General features: G+C 40.6%; 1 protein-coding gene across 1 annotated transcript in view; it reads right to left on the bottom strand.

Annotated features, from left to right (window-relative positions):
* ANKRD46 (ankyrin repeat domain 46) overlaps positions 1–7019 on the bottom strand; it is a 29899-nt gene extending 22880 nt beyond the window's left edge. Inside the window, exon 1 of the mRNA XM_090282776.1 lies at positions 6963–7019. The gene's annotated coding sequence lies outside the window, so the exon portion shown is untranslated. The remainder of the gene's footprint in view (positions 1–6962) is intronic.
* Between the last annotated feature and the right edge of the window lie 7623 nt (positions 7020–14642).

Here is a 14642-nt window from a genome sequence, read left to right as displayed (position 1 = left end):
ACATCACAGAGCACGCTTACACACACCTAGATGGTAATAGCCCATTACATACCTAGGTTATATGGTATAGTCCATTGTTCCTAGGTTCCAAGCCTGTACAGCATGTACAACATGAGATTAAATAAAAAAACAAGAGAAAACAATGAAATCAAGGGACGTGATAAACACCAGATATATGAGGCTGCTAGCAGCATAAGCGTTTTACAACGAACTTTTATAAGTACAGTAATACTGTAAAATAACAATATATAGTATAGTAATACATAAGCCAGTAAGTCATTTATCAGCTATTATGTACTGCACATAACTGCATGTGCTGTACTTTAATATGACTGACAGTGCGGTAGGTTTACACCAGCGTTGCCACAAAACACGTGAATATGTTGCACTGTGATGTTATGGTGGCCAGCTATGATATCACTAAGCAACAGGAATTTTTCAGATCAACTATAATGCTATGTGGCCACCGTCACACAGTCTGTCATTGATGAAAATGTCATTATGTGGTGCCTGCCTGTATTTTGTCATTTGTTCTATGACAAATACCAAAGAGACTGGGAATAATATGATAAATGTCTAAATCTAAAAAAATTTTTCTAGATGACCTGCCAACAGGGGCATGATGTACTATAAAACTGTTAGGAAGAGTGTATTTTTTAAAAATTTTGAATAATTACTCCTTGGAACTTCTGTTCTTATACTCAAGAAAACCACACTGTCAAGCAACATAATTATGATAGAAAAGCTGTCCTTCAAATGCTATCAAGTCCTGGCCTGTTAGCTTGATTGGTTAGAGCATTTTCCCAATACCCCAAGATTGCAGTTCAATCTCTAGTCAGGGCATATATGAGTACCAGAAACAACCAATGAATGCATGAACAAGTGGAACAACAAAATGTTTCCCTCTCTCGCTCTCAAATCAATAAATAAAATAAAATGCTATCAAAAAAAGATAATGACTTCACTGTCTTCAGACAATAGATGGGAGAATAAATTTCTTATATTTGGATAAATGAAACAAATTACATTGTCGGAATTCACAAGTTTTGGATTTGGGAAAATAATCTAGGATTATGAAATGTTTAGCATCTTAAACAGCAGAAAAGTATAGGAACAGAGACAAAAACAAATTAAAGACAAACTTTTAAGTGCAAAGTAACTATTAAATTGACCACTGATATTTTAGCACGTCTTCCCCAGTGATATTAGTGCAAATAAACCTAAAGTATTTTTACGAAACACACTGCTTTGTCACACCACTTCCCTTCTGTCTTCTCTGGCCTGAATTTTAGTTCTTCATTATATATTACTGGATGTTTTCATGTATGTAAGTTACCAGTTAACAAAAAAAGATTAACCCAAGAGTTCCCCAAACTTCTCACTGTCAAATACCGTTACCTCCACTTCCCTCCAGTCACTCTTACTTGGACTTTGTCCTCTAGAACTTGTTCCCACCACCCAGTCTTAACCCACAACTCCCCATTCTGACAGCCACCTCTGGATCTTCCACCTTTTCCACTCCCTCGCACCTTATGAAATGTCTCCTGTTTCTCTCTCTCAACCTCTCCGTTAGCCCCCTTCTGGCTACAACAAGCAGAAAAAAAATCTGTCCACACAACTTTCCCTAACTTTCTCTGGCCAGCTTCGGGTTCCTTCCAATGCTTAAGGCAGATCACTCTCATTTCCACGTCCACCAAGGAAGAAAATGCCTTCTCCACGGGAAGACCAGGAAGTATAAAAGAAAGGACAATGAGCAAAAGCATACCACCAGAGAGGAAGGCCTGAGGGGACTAAGAGTTGGAGAAAAGGATAAAGACTTCTAGAAGGAAATGAGAATTGGATCAAATCCCAGTGGCAGGGTTCTGCTATCCCAAAGGCACCGTTTCCCCCTCAATGTAGACAAACTTGAAGCCAGGACAAAACAACCAGTTGGATGGTCCTAAGCTATAAATAGTGAAGGCAGACTTAAAGACTTAAATCGAGAGCTCTGTGCCCTGTGAATTTATCAGGAACAATTCTTCAGGATAGGCATTGAGGACTCGATACCAATCAAAGATATGTATCGTTGCTCTTCACTCTGCCATTTTGTAGGGTACGATCTTGAGAAGGCGATCTCTAGGAGCCTCAGTCTACTTGTTTGAAAAATTGAGATAATAATATCTGCCCTATCTACTTCACAGTGTTGTTGTACAGAGAACTTTGAAAACTATAATGCAATAAACAAATATAAGATGCTAGAATTCTTTTTGCTTAGCTTCCGAGTAAAAGTACCCCTTTAAAAAGTTCAGCCTGAATTAAGGGTATAGGATTTCCACATCAACAGGTAAAATGATTTCAGCCCTCTGGAGGTTCGGGCCATAATGGGAGGCAACTCTTAAGGACCTGGTGCTCCGCAAGGGCAGAGTGAGCAAGCAGAGAAATCCAAAGGGGCAGTAACAGTTCCATATGTGGGCACACAAACACACAGAGCAATTCTACAAACAGTCCCATCTGTGTATCTTGCTTTCACCGCAACTTCTAAAACCCAACACTACACACACACACACACCCCAACAAAGACAGTACTTCAAATTTCTGTCAATGGTACTAATACCTCTCTAGTAACCCAGGCTTCTACTCATCACCCATGATGAGTTTTTTTTCCTCCTGACACTGAATCACACACGAAGTCCTGTCAACTCTTCATTCTTCGTTGTCTCTCAAGTTCTGTTTCCTTTGTATTCACACTACCTCTCCTCTTAACTCTGGCTCTAACACACAACCATATACATGAAGTTTTCCATTGCCTTTATAATTGGCCTCTCAGTTTCACTCTCACTGTTACCTCCACTCCATGCTTTTGGAACATCACATTCAAGCTAAAAATCTTTTTAGTGGTTCCAAAGGTCCAAGGATGACTTTTTACTGAGCCTACTGTATTAAACTCCTAACCATTCTCCATTTCCACTTTTACCCCTGTTCAATTAATTTCTCCACATACATACAAAAAAAAAAAAAAATCTTCCAAAAACATAAATCACTTAACTTCATTCCCTTGATTTAAATAAGTCAGTGGCAACCCAATGCATTTAAAAATAACATTCAAAATCCTTGCAACGGTTTACAAACTCTGAATGGTCCTGCTCCTGCCTACCTAATTTCATCTTTAACCATCCCCACTTATTCTCTATATTCTAGCCCCATGTGCCTCCTTTAAGTTCCCTTTAGCCCCTCCCTGCCTCAGGGTCTTTGCACTTACTCTTCCTTCTACTGGAATTTATTATATTTCCCCTGGATAGAGGTTTACTCAACTGGCTCATTCCCAACACTCAGGCCCCAGCTCAAATCTACTTAACCCCACAAGTTACTTCTCACATCATCCTGTTTACTTCATTCCTGGTTCTTATCACAACCTAGAATTGTCTTGTTTATTTGGTGAATCACTTACTGTATATCTCCAGTTTAAATGTAAGCTCTTTGAGGGCAGGAGCTTGTTTGTCTTGTTCAACACTATCCAGTGTCTAGTAGTGCTTATTCCATACTAAGTGCTCAATCAATACTTGTTGCTTTTTTAGTTAAACGAATGTAGGGTCCAAATGTAAAGTATGCATTCAAATAAGTCTTTCAGTGGAGCCTGGAAGCTGTCATTAATACCTAAATGGTCACAACAGGCATGAAGACACTCATTGAAGTTGGCCAAAGACTATAACTAGACAAAAATATATGGCCCAAAATAGGACACCAATAAAACTGTTACCACATTTAAAGAGAAATAGTGATCATACGTCTACTTCTTGAATACCTTTTAATGTCCAAGAAGTAGAAATTATTTAGAAATAATAAACCAATATTTGCTAACTCCTTCCACAGCAAGCACACACTAGACAGAAACACAACATTAAAGCAAAATGACAGTATGGGTATTTCAATACTTATTTTACATAATATAGAAACATTAGCATTAACACTGGTTATTTTTTCAAAAGCAAAGTTCATGTTTTAACAAGTAAAATTAAATGTTCACTACATCTCAAATTTAAAAATTAGTAAACTTCAGATCAAATAAAAACATAAACTTATTAAAATGTGTGCAGTATATACTATCATTCTAATATAAATTGACAGAAAAGTAAAGCAAAATATTATATAAAAAATTGAAATAATCACAAAAAAATAAAAATTAAAAATAAATTTATTATTTTTTTCTTTTTTTTGGAAAGCATTGCAAACGAGTTGTTAGCACATTTTTGGCAAATTTTTTCAGATGCTGAAAAACCTCTCTATACGAACTTGAGGCAACATAGTGGTAATGTAATTACCAACTCCATCTTCAAATCATTTCATCCACCCTTTGAGATCTCTCTGTCCTTTCAATTGTTTCTTTATTTTTGCAGAAACTGAAACTTTATTGATAATGAGTTAGCTTGTGTCAGAGGAAACATTTCCAATTTGTCACTGCTTAATTTCATCAGGGATACTTGAATCAATTTCAATACTATCAATTTTGTATTTTGCTCATTTGAAAAGTTTCTGAACTAGTTAGAATTATTTTTGTAATAGAAAATTTGCTTTGACAATTTTCTTCCTCATTTTGAGATTACAGAAATACAGAATACTTTTTTAAAAACACATGCATCATTCATTCAGTTTGAAAGCTGTAATAGAACATATAATTCCCTTGCTATGTCACAAGACATAAATACTTAAAGTTTTTTAAAAACTAGCCAAAAGTTCAACAAAGACATACCATAAAAAATATTTAAAAACAGCACCAAATACTAGAACACTAGAATGCTGAGAACCAATACTGCAGTTATTAATGCTAGGCATCTTACATTTAAAATTTAAATAATGGTATGTGGTCGTAGTCACTGTACCAGACAACGTGGCTCTAACAAATAACAGTTATCTGTTTATGTGTGTGTGTTTCTGGCTTTCTATTCTATTCTTGTAATCTACGGAATATGCATGTGCCAATACCACACTGTCTTAATTGTGCTGGCTTTACAATAGTACTTGATACTGTGTATGGCAAGTCTCCCCATCTTGTTCTTCAAAATCACTGTAACAATTACTTGTCATTTTCTATTCTAAGTGTTAGGATTACTTTGTCATACATCACAGAAATCTTATTGAAATTTTTGTTTACTATACTGAGTTATCCCATCCTCGAACATGGGATATCTGAGTATTCTTTGCTATCTTTTAATAAATCTGTATAATTTTTTTCCATGAAGGTCTTGTACATATTTTATAACTTTTAATTTTTAAACTTAGATAACTTTAAATTACTGCTTTTATTCATACTATGATTGGAGTCATTTTTTATTAGTTTAACTCAGTTATGACTAATACTAGGAATGAAATTAACGCATGTGTGTTGACTCACATCGTCAACCTTGCTGAACTCTAATTGTAGTAATACACCTTTAAGTTCACTTGCATTTTTGTGTATTAATCCCATCACTTACAGCCCTGGCTGGCGTGGCTCAGTGGTTTGAATACCAGGCTGCGAACCAAAAGGTCTCTGGTTCAATTCCCAGTCAGGGCACATGCCTGGGTTGCAGCCCAGGTCCCCAGTTGGGGACAAACAAGGGTCAACCACACATTAATGTATCTCTCCTTCTCTTTCTCCCTCCCTCTCCCGTTCTCTAAAATAAATAAATAAAATCTAACAAACACATTGTACAGCTATGCAAACTTTTAAAAAATGACTGATTAAAAAAACCATATCACTTACACAAGTACATTGAGATGATTTTAAAATATGCCCACAAATTCTTTAATACACCTCCCTTAAGGAGGTGAAGTTTAAATTCCCTCCCCTTATAAGTATGAGCTTATTAATTCACTTCAATCCAACAGAGTACGGTAGAAGCGCCTTCCAAGACTGGGTAAGAATAGACATGGAAGCCTCCTCTTTGCTCCCTCAGGCATGGCTCTCTCTGAAGAAAGCCAGCTGCAGGGGCCTCAGGACACCCAAGCCGTTACACAGAGAAATCAGCTCAAACTACATATCAAGTCAATAAAAATAACAACAACCAAATCTTATAGAACATGTTTGGACAGGTAACAAAAGCTGGATACACTTGAATAAGGGAGAAGCTCAAACCCCAGCTCACCCTTTGCTAGCTGTCAATCTTGAACAAATTAATTTAAAGTCTCTGTGCCCCAGTTTCCTGTTCTGTAAAATGGAAATGGTACTTCATAGGGTTAAAGTTACTAGGTATTTTAAAGGACTCAGCACAATGTCCAACATATAGCAAGTACTGAGGATGGCTATTACTGTAATTCCTACACCACTGATGTTACAGCTCTTTGAGCTAGAAGCTCCTTGGTACCACCATTATTTTTTAAGGAATGAGAAGTGTTACTCTTAAATGGTATATATTTTTTTTATCTCAATATGTTCATATTCTGAACATTGTGGACCATTTTACAGAATAAATATATCTTTTTCTCGAGACAGAGCACGGTCTTGGAAAATCTAGGGACTAAACAATCTGCTCCTTAGCATGTTAATTAAGGGGCCAATGCTGTTTTTGAACACGGGCACCTCCGGGCCAGATGCCATTCTAGACAATTCATCGGCTCTGTTTACGCCCAGACTGCGGGCTCCTTATAATCGACCACGTACTGTTTGTTGTCTGCGCTAATGCGGCAAAAGCACACGTGTCGCCCAGGCCTAATGGGCAGAGGCCGGCTAGGGCTTCGGCTGGGACTTCGGACCTCCGGGGTCACCTCGAGCGCATCCCACCGCAGGCCCGCCGCGCCCGGCAAATCCGGGCTGGCATCCTCCCGCGGACACCCACAGCCTTCACCCGCAAACGCCACCACCACCCCTCCGCAGGCCTTCCCCGGCGCTAACAAGCAGCAGTCTCCCGGGCCCGCCGGGACTTGTCCGGCTCCCTCGCCCCTCAGGCCCCTGGGTCAGACCCTGGGCCGCGTCTCCCCAGGTACTCAGGGTCGGCGGGGGGACGTACCAGTGGTTTCTGCCCTGAGGCGGCCCATGGGCTCCCTCCTACGTACCTTCGACTCAGCGGTGCAGAGGTGACAACAGCTGCACCCTCCCGGCGGCGAAGGCGGCGGCGGCGGCGGCTGCGGGCCGAGGTGAGAAGCAGGACACAGAGACAAGCGGTGCCTCCATCTGGGCCAGAGCGGCCTCACGCTGCGGGGGCCGGCGCGCCCCCTGGTGGCTGGAAGCCCGCACGGCGGCTCAGTCGACTGAATCAAATCAGAACCCCAGAGCCAGCTTTCCTTGAATTGGGCGAAGTACTAAAACTGTGGCATTGGAGAAGAGGACGACAACCTAAGTGTTTTCTCCGATCTAAGTCTGGGAGCATTTTGAAGTTTCCACGTCCTTTTCTAAATATACATCCCAATCCCTCAGCTAAAAGAAGGCTTCAAAGGCAAGGACTGTTTAATGAAGTGCTATAGGCATCAATTAGTAGTTGCCGGCCACTAGGTAAGTCTTCTCCATAACCCAAGGAAATATATTAATAATAGCATCTAATGACTGAGTGCTCTTACTCTAACATACAACCCTGATTTTTTATTTTTTGTAAAAACAGTTTGATTATTTACATCCCACCTTTTTAGGATTCCCAGACTAAATACAACATACGTGTGTACAGCCAAAACTAAAAATTGTGTGGTGAGTGGTGGGAAGTTCACTTACTGAAAATAATTTTTTTTTCTTTTAGTTTACCAGCTCTGGTCCTACCTCCAAGAAGACTTCCTCTGCACAGTGATCATCCCTCCTTTGAATTCTGGCACACTCGCACAACCAAGCCACCATTAGGATGTCTCATGCCCACCTGGATAATCCAGAATATTCTCTCCATCTCAAGGTCTTTAACTTAATCACATCTGCAAAGTCCTTTTTACTGGGCAAGGTAATATAGTCACTGGTTCTGGGGATTAGGACATGGACATCTTTTAGGAAGTGTTATTCAGCCCACCACAAGTTCCCTGAAGCTTAAACTTCACTCTCTTCAGATAAATCTGCCTCTTCTTTCTCATTATCAAAATCTATTTGGTCCTGAGTTCCAATGGGAAGGAATACCTGTAATTACAATGGGGACAAGTGTTATGAAGGAAAGGAAGAGAGATGCTATGAAGGCAAACAATGTCCCAAAATATGGGACTTAATTTAAATGGAAGACCAGTGATACCTTTGAATAAGAGAGACATTTGAGACACAAAGGATGAGGAGTTAATTATGCAATGAACAAGGGAAGCATTCTAGACAGCAGTGACGGTATGTGTGCCTTGGGAATGGTGATGTCAGAAGGTCAATGCAGCTGAGTTGTAGCCCTGACATTATATCCTTAATACTTACTACAATGAATGGCACATAATAGGTGCTGAGGTAGCACATTACAATCACTACAGGAGCTTAAAAATACCAACACCCAGGCCCTAGACAAGACCAAGTCAAAATTGTTTTGAAAGTACCATATAGCTCAGTGTCCATATATTTCAAAGGTTCTCAGGAAATCTGAGATACAACTAAAGGAGTGAATCAATGAATGGATGACAGAAAACATTTACTTGGGGTAGGGTTTCTTTTAGGAGGTTTTTGTTGTTGTTGTTGTTTTGTATTTAAAGAAAAGAAAGGTTTTGGCTATCTTAGTTATATAATCAGAAAATGCAGAAAAGACTTTCAAAAATATAATTGAATGTTTATCAGAAGAGACTCAGATGATCTAGCAATCATCTCAGTGTAACCAGTTGTCGCTGTAGAGGAGAGACGTGTTGGAATGGGGAGGTGTTTAAAAAACATGGTGTATCTACAAAGGGAGAGGCATGTCTTCTTGTTTTTGAGCTATAGTTAAGTTCCAGAGGCATTTTGGGTTTTGGTAGTATTAATGAGTAGCCATCACAGGGAGGTGTGCTCTGGAGAGTGTTTTCCACAGGTGTCCCATCTCACACATCACACAGTGCTGGTGTGAATCAGGTGGTTTGTTTTTATTTATTTTTTTAAACAACACCAAGGGATCTCAAGGCATAACCATTAAATGAGTAAGTCACAGGGTATGAGACAAGAGTATATATTTATACCAGAGTTAAATTCATTTCAGTTCTCCAACAGTTTAAACAATTACGCCACCGGGGGTGGGGATGGGGGGTGGAGTGTGTATGTGTGCCAGGCGTTGCATTTGCAAAACTGAGGTACAAATTGGAAGGCTCGGGGATCATATTTTCCTCCATCAATCATCACAACTTGAAATTAAATATCCAAGCAAAACTTTCAGGAAGGGACCTCTCTCTCTTTGTTAATTGCAAAGTAAACAACTTAGATTACCTTGAATTCGTGGAGTTACTAAGGTAGCAACTGGATTCCTGGAAAGAAGAAAACAGCTTGGCTCCTCACTGCAATACCATTTGTTGTGGTTCTGTGCCCTTACCCACCTGTGCCAGAACACAGATTTTCACACATATACGAGACAAAATATTGTATATAGTGACTAGCCCTGATTAATCTTCCATTTCAAAAAGTTAAGTAACTGATCATTAGGAAGCAAACATCTTTCGCAAAGGTTGAAGCAAATACACTGCTTTGTAAAGCCTTCGGAGGTGCCTGGTGAGAGGCTGGGCTCAGTCAGGGAAGCAGCACAGCTGAGTAACAACCAACGGATTTATTTTGAGCACTCCACCTCACACAGCTGTGGGAGTCGTCCAGGAAGTGGGAGTTTGGAAAGTGGGCGTTGAAGGATCAGACTAAAAGTCACAAAGTAGTCTGCCTGAGAATTTGGGGAAAGCAAACCTGGCTTGGGTGCTGTTGAGGAGGGACCACTAAGGAAGAGCTCTTGGACAGGTGTATGCAAGCTATAGCCTCTGTGTGGATACTGCTTCTGTGAGTACCCTACCGCGCACCTGTGGTGGGCCCAGGGCTCTGCTGGTCATCATGACCAGCAGTCAAGAAGAGCTGAATATGGAGTGTGTGTGGGAGGGGTGGGGGTGGCGGTAAGGACAAGCTGGAAACCAAGGGCACCTCACCTTTGCATATCACTGTATCCTTCTGAAAGGACTTTCAGAAGGTAATGCCACTCCCATGCTCTCTCTCCTGCTTCTCTTGCAAGGTTCTCTAAACTGGAAGGTGAGAGGACTCTGGGCAACATAGAACCGATTTAACCAAGTTAACAAAGAAAAATCTAGGACACATATGGGCTTTACAACTAATTTTGTAGATGAGAAAACTAAGGGCCTTATAGTTAGGTAACTTGCTGGAAGTCACATTGCTAGCTAGAAGCAGCAGCAAGCTCAGTATTCAAATTAGAGGAATCATCTTCCACTCCACTATCATGCCTCTCATCCTTTGTGGGACTTAAATGCTTTTGAGTATTTCAAGAGAATTGTAGAAGAATGTCATGCATCACTTCTGAGTTCCCTTCCTAGGCTAAGGGTCTATGAGCAGTTTACACACCATCACTACATGTAAATCAGGCTTCATTCCATAATCTCTGGGCACCTGGGTTGCAGGGACTCTTTGCTGAGAAGACATGCCTGTGACCACCAGATCTCAAAATCATTGAGTAATGACATAGAAGCTATGAGGCCTATGAAAGTAATATCTTACTTGGGATACAGGACTATGAGAACTTGGGTTCCAAAGCACTCGAGTAATGGTCTCCCAAAGAACGCTGCTGCATGTCATTGAAGAAGCCAATAAAAACTTCCAGTGTGCATAAGAAATGATGATATTCACATATGTGATCATTTATTTTATACTTCAAAACAAGCACCAGCAACTTGGGAAGTCAATAGGTTTATAAATGTTTCGCAGAAATGGACAAGGAAAGGCAACAGGAGCTCATATGGGGAAGTTCACAGCCCAGGCTAGCCTTGCCTTCGTAAAAATTCCTTTCGGGTCATAAATTCCTCTTCTAACCCTTTTATGTTTCCACTCCTTAGAGACCCTGCTAGCTCAGGGCTTGTTAAGTCTGGCCAAAGGAGAAGCTAAAGAAGGGCTGGTGCTGATCTCAAAAGCCCCTGGGGTGTCTGCTTGGTGCAGATAATGGGCAGCTTGGACAATTCCAGCAACCTGTGTTGTTAAAGCATTCACTTCAACCCTAGAATGGCACTTAGCTCACCCCAGAGACTCAAAATGAATGGAAATTCTAGGCTTAGAAGGATTTTAACTCTCTAGTCTCAAAGTGAAGTCCTGGTGATCATTCAGACAGAAGAAAGGCATAACTATTTCTCAGTCTTGAAACGATACTCCAGGAAGTGAACTTAATCAGAACTTGCCTCAATTCTGCTCTCCTCTCAACATACTGATCTTGTGGTTTGATATCCACCTTTACCGAATAGTGATGCCTAAGTAAGGGTAACGTCCGAGGCTATTCCACTCTGACAGCCATTTTCTACAAATACAACCAGATTAATACAGCTTTTGAACTTAACACTCCTGACCAACAATTATGGAAATTTTTGACATTTTTATAGAGGAAAAAAGTGGGTAAGTAATACCCACTTTGGTCTATGCATTTTTTTAAGGCAAATGGAATGAGAAAAGACAAATGGTCATTTTTTTTTAAAAACCTGAAAAATGTATGTTACATGTCTATCTCCCTAGTTCATAAGTCACATTTTAAAAAATGGAGTTAGTTGCTTATTGTGTTTGTTTTTGTTTTGTAAGTAATCCAGCAGGATTTATTTTCAAGTTCCAGGTAAGGGAGTTTGCAATAGGGCAGTAAGATTTTAGGATTTTTCTATAGTTAATTCACTAAGGTCTCAACCTATCTTCATTGTGATCCCCAGACTACGTGTCACCAGTTTTAGTTTTGAAAAAGGAAAAACAGGAAATGAGGTAAGAAAAAGAGGTAAATGACCAGTAATGAATTGCAAAAGACTAACAATACATAAGAGGTCTGTCCAGAAAGTATCCAGCCATATACTATGAAAAACAGAGGTATTGATTGAAGAAGATACAAAATACAAGAAACGTTGTACATAGGACACTGACACCTCAGTCCCCTTCAAAGTAGGCACCTTGGGACCTCACACAGTTCTCGCAATTGCCATCAGCTGCCCTGTCATATTTTCCTGAATCTCATTGACCGGCTGAAATCTCTTCCCTTTCAAAGGTGACTTCAGTTTTGGGAAAAGCCAGAAGTCTCAGGCACCAAACCTGTGCTGTAGGGGAGCTGAATCATCTGGGTGATTTGATGTTTCACCAAAAAGCTCTTCATGAGACGTTATGCATGAGCAGGGACGTCATTGTGATGCAATTGCCAGTCACCAGTCACCTATAGCTGTGGCCTTCTGAATCATCCGAATAGTTTCTGCAGAGGAATGTTCAAGCTTAACACAAAATTTGATGCAGATTCGTTGCTCTACATGCTCAGTCATTTTGAATGTGACGGCCACACAGTCCACATGCTCACTCAATGGCATCTACCACCTCCACTGACTAGTACAGTGAAATCATCACTGTTCACACATGCGCACTCCAGTCCACCCTCCTTGGCTGCCAGGTTACACTGATGTCACCCAAACCGTTCTCATTATATTAACGGTGGCTGGAATTTTTCCAGACAAACCTTGAATAAGTGTTGTTACAAGGCATATGTGTACATATGCATAATTGATATAAATCCAGTTAATCTAAGAATCTCATTTAACCACTAGGATGCATATTCAATCAATACAGGAAAATAAACTCTGATAGACAGTCCTCCTGTTTTCTTCTGTAACCTGCTGTTATACAGGTGCTGGGGCCATGGACCTGCTTTCCCTCAGTGCATAGGTAGGTGGACTTGGCCTAGTGCCTCTGGAAAGCATGATGTTCCACAAGCTGTTGTGAAGCAAAATCTGGGAATCAATTCTGTAACTGAGTTCTGATTAGAACTTGTCTCCAAGAGGTTGCCTTTTGCAATATATATGTTTAATAACTGCCAGTTCACTTCTTTTACTCATCATTTTTGTTCCGCTGAAAATCAGTTTCTAAACTTTCCTTGACTGGGACCCAAAACGAGTAGATTTACATCATCTCGTTCTCTGCACACTAGATCCTATTACAAAGGATTGGAGCTCCCCAGCAATTCTGCTGCGACCAGTTTCCAGTGAGAATCAGAGCCTGCATGTGCACAGCAAAGCCAACTCACACATACCAATTTCAGCCTGCTGCTTTGAGCGTCATCACCCCAGACAACTGCTGCACCGCAGGACCCATCAAATATCTGCTCATGTGGACAGATGGAAAACCCATTAGGAAGTACAGCCAACTCTGTGTTCCCACATTTCTGGGGGAGAAACCACATTCGGTGCAGGAACAGTGCAAAAGTCCTAGAGTCAGTGCCTTTAAATCAACTAAATGTCTGACCTCTTCCAAGATATTACACAAGCAAAGCCCATGTGGTTAGCTAAAGCCTCTGCCCTACAGAAAGAACATACGCTAGGACTAGAACCAAGATCCAAGTTCCCCAAGTCCTTTTTCTAAAGCTCCAATTTTTCTTGTCTGGAAAATTACTATACAAATGACTTACTCCTTAAGAATACAACAAATAGCTAGTATAAAACAACTTATAGGCCAAATACAATTATATCTCAATGAAGTAGGGGGAAAGTACAAAGATAAGGACTAAAAGTTGTTTTATAAGGGATTATCGATGAGCCATACTTTTTGTAAGTTAACTGAGCACATCATATTTTGGGGTGATGAGAACCAGCAAACTACACCTAACTTCTTGACATTTTTTTTTTTTTTGGCGGGGGGATCACTGATAATAGGATTGAGACCAGTGTAATAAAGAGACATACTTCCCATTCCATCTCCTGCCATCCTGAGTCCTCAGCAGCCTGGTGGAGCACTGACCACACACTGCAGGAGGTGGGATGACCAGGAAGTATCCAGAAAAGTAGAGTGGTCTCCTTTGCTGAGTTTTCTTTTGTTTTGTATCTTAAGATCACTTTGGCCATTACTTTCCCACTGATGCTTGGAACCTAATTGGTTTTCCACAAATTAAGATCACTTAGCTCTTCTCAATTTCCCTTTGAGGGTGAAATTGGGGTGATTTCTAACTTAGACATAGAACATAAACTTTGCTTCCCAATTGTCCATGCGGGGATGTGTGTAAGCTGCAAGCTCACTGCATGCAGACGTAGACCAAGACCTGGCTTTGAAGAGCATGTCCGATCTTCAAAGAAAGCCTGCATGTGCTTTCCCCCCATAGGACCCAAAGAGGCTCAGGCCTCGGGCCTCACCACGATTTAATCAGCTCTGCTCTTTATTCTCATTACAATTTTTTTTGTGAAATTTTCTAACTTCAGTGCGTTTTTCTGCAGGCAAAGAGCTTATGCCAGTTATTTTAGGAGTATGAAACAAAGGTGCATGTCTAGAAGAGGTCAGAGAGATGATGCTGGTGAATGTAAACGTATTAGGAGAAAATCTGGCTGACGTGGGCCATTTACAGGTATATGGAGAATGAATCTATAGACTAACCCATGCCACACAGCTTAGAAGTTACTTGAAGGATTTCAAAAGTCACCTACCTTTATGAAGGTCATGCGTGGGCTTATGTCTTCCATGCTGGGTGGCAGTGCTGTTGGAAAGGCCATGCCTAGCAACACCACCTGGAAGGTGAGCTCATCACTGGCAGGAGTGATGGGCCTCTTCTCCCAGGGTATGCAGTGGGCAAGGCCACTCTGGCAGGTGG

This window comes from Furipterus horrens, unplaced genomic scaffold (genome assembly GCF_987537825.1).
Source record: "Furipterus horrens unplaced genomic scaffold, mFurHor1.1.pri manual_scaffold_7, whole genome shotgun sequence".
Lineage (NCBI taxonomy): Eukaryota > Metazoa > Chordata > Mammalia > Chiroptera > Furipteridae > Furipterus > Furipterus horrens.
The sequence above is the reverse complement of the archived record's forward strand: the minus strand, read 5'-3'. Positions and strand labels throughout refer to the sequence as shown.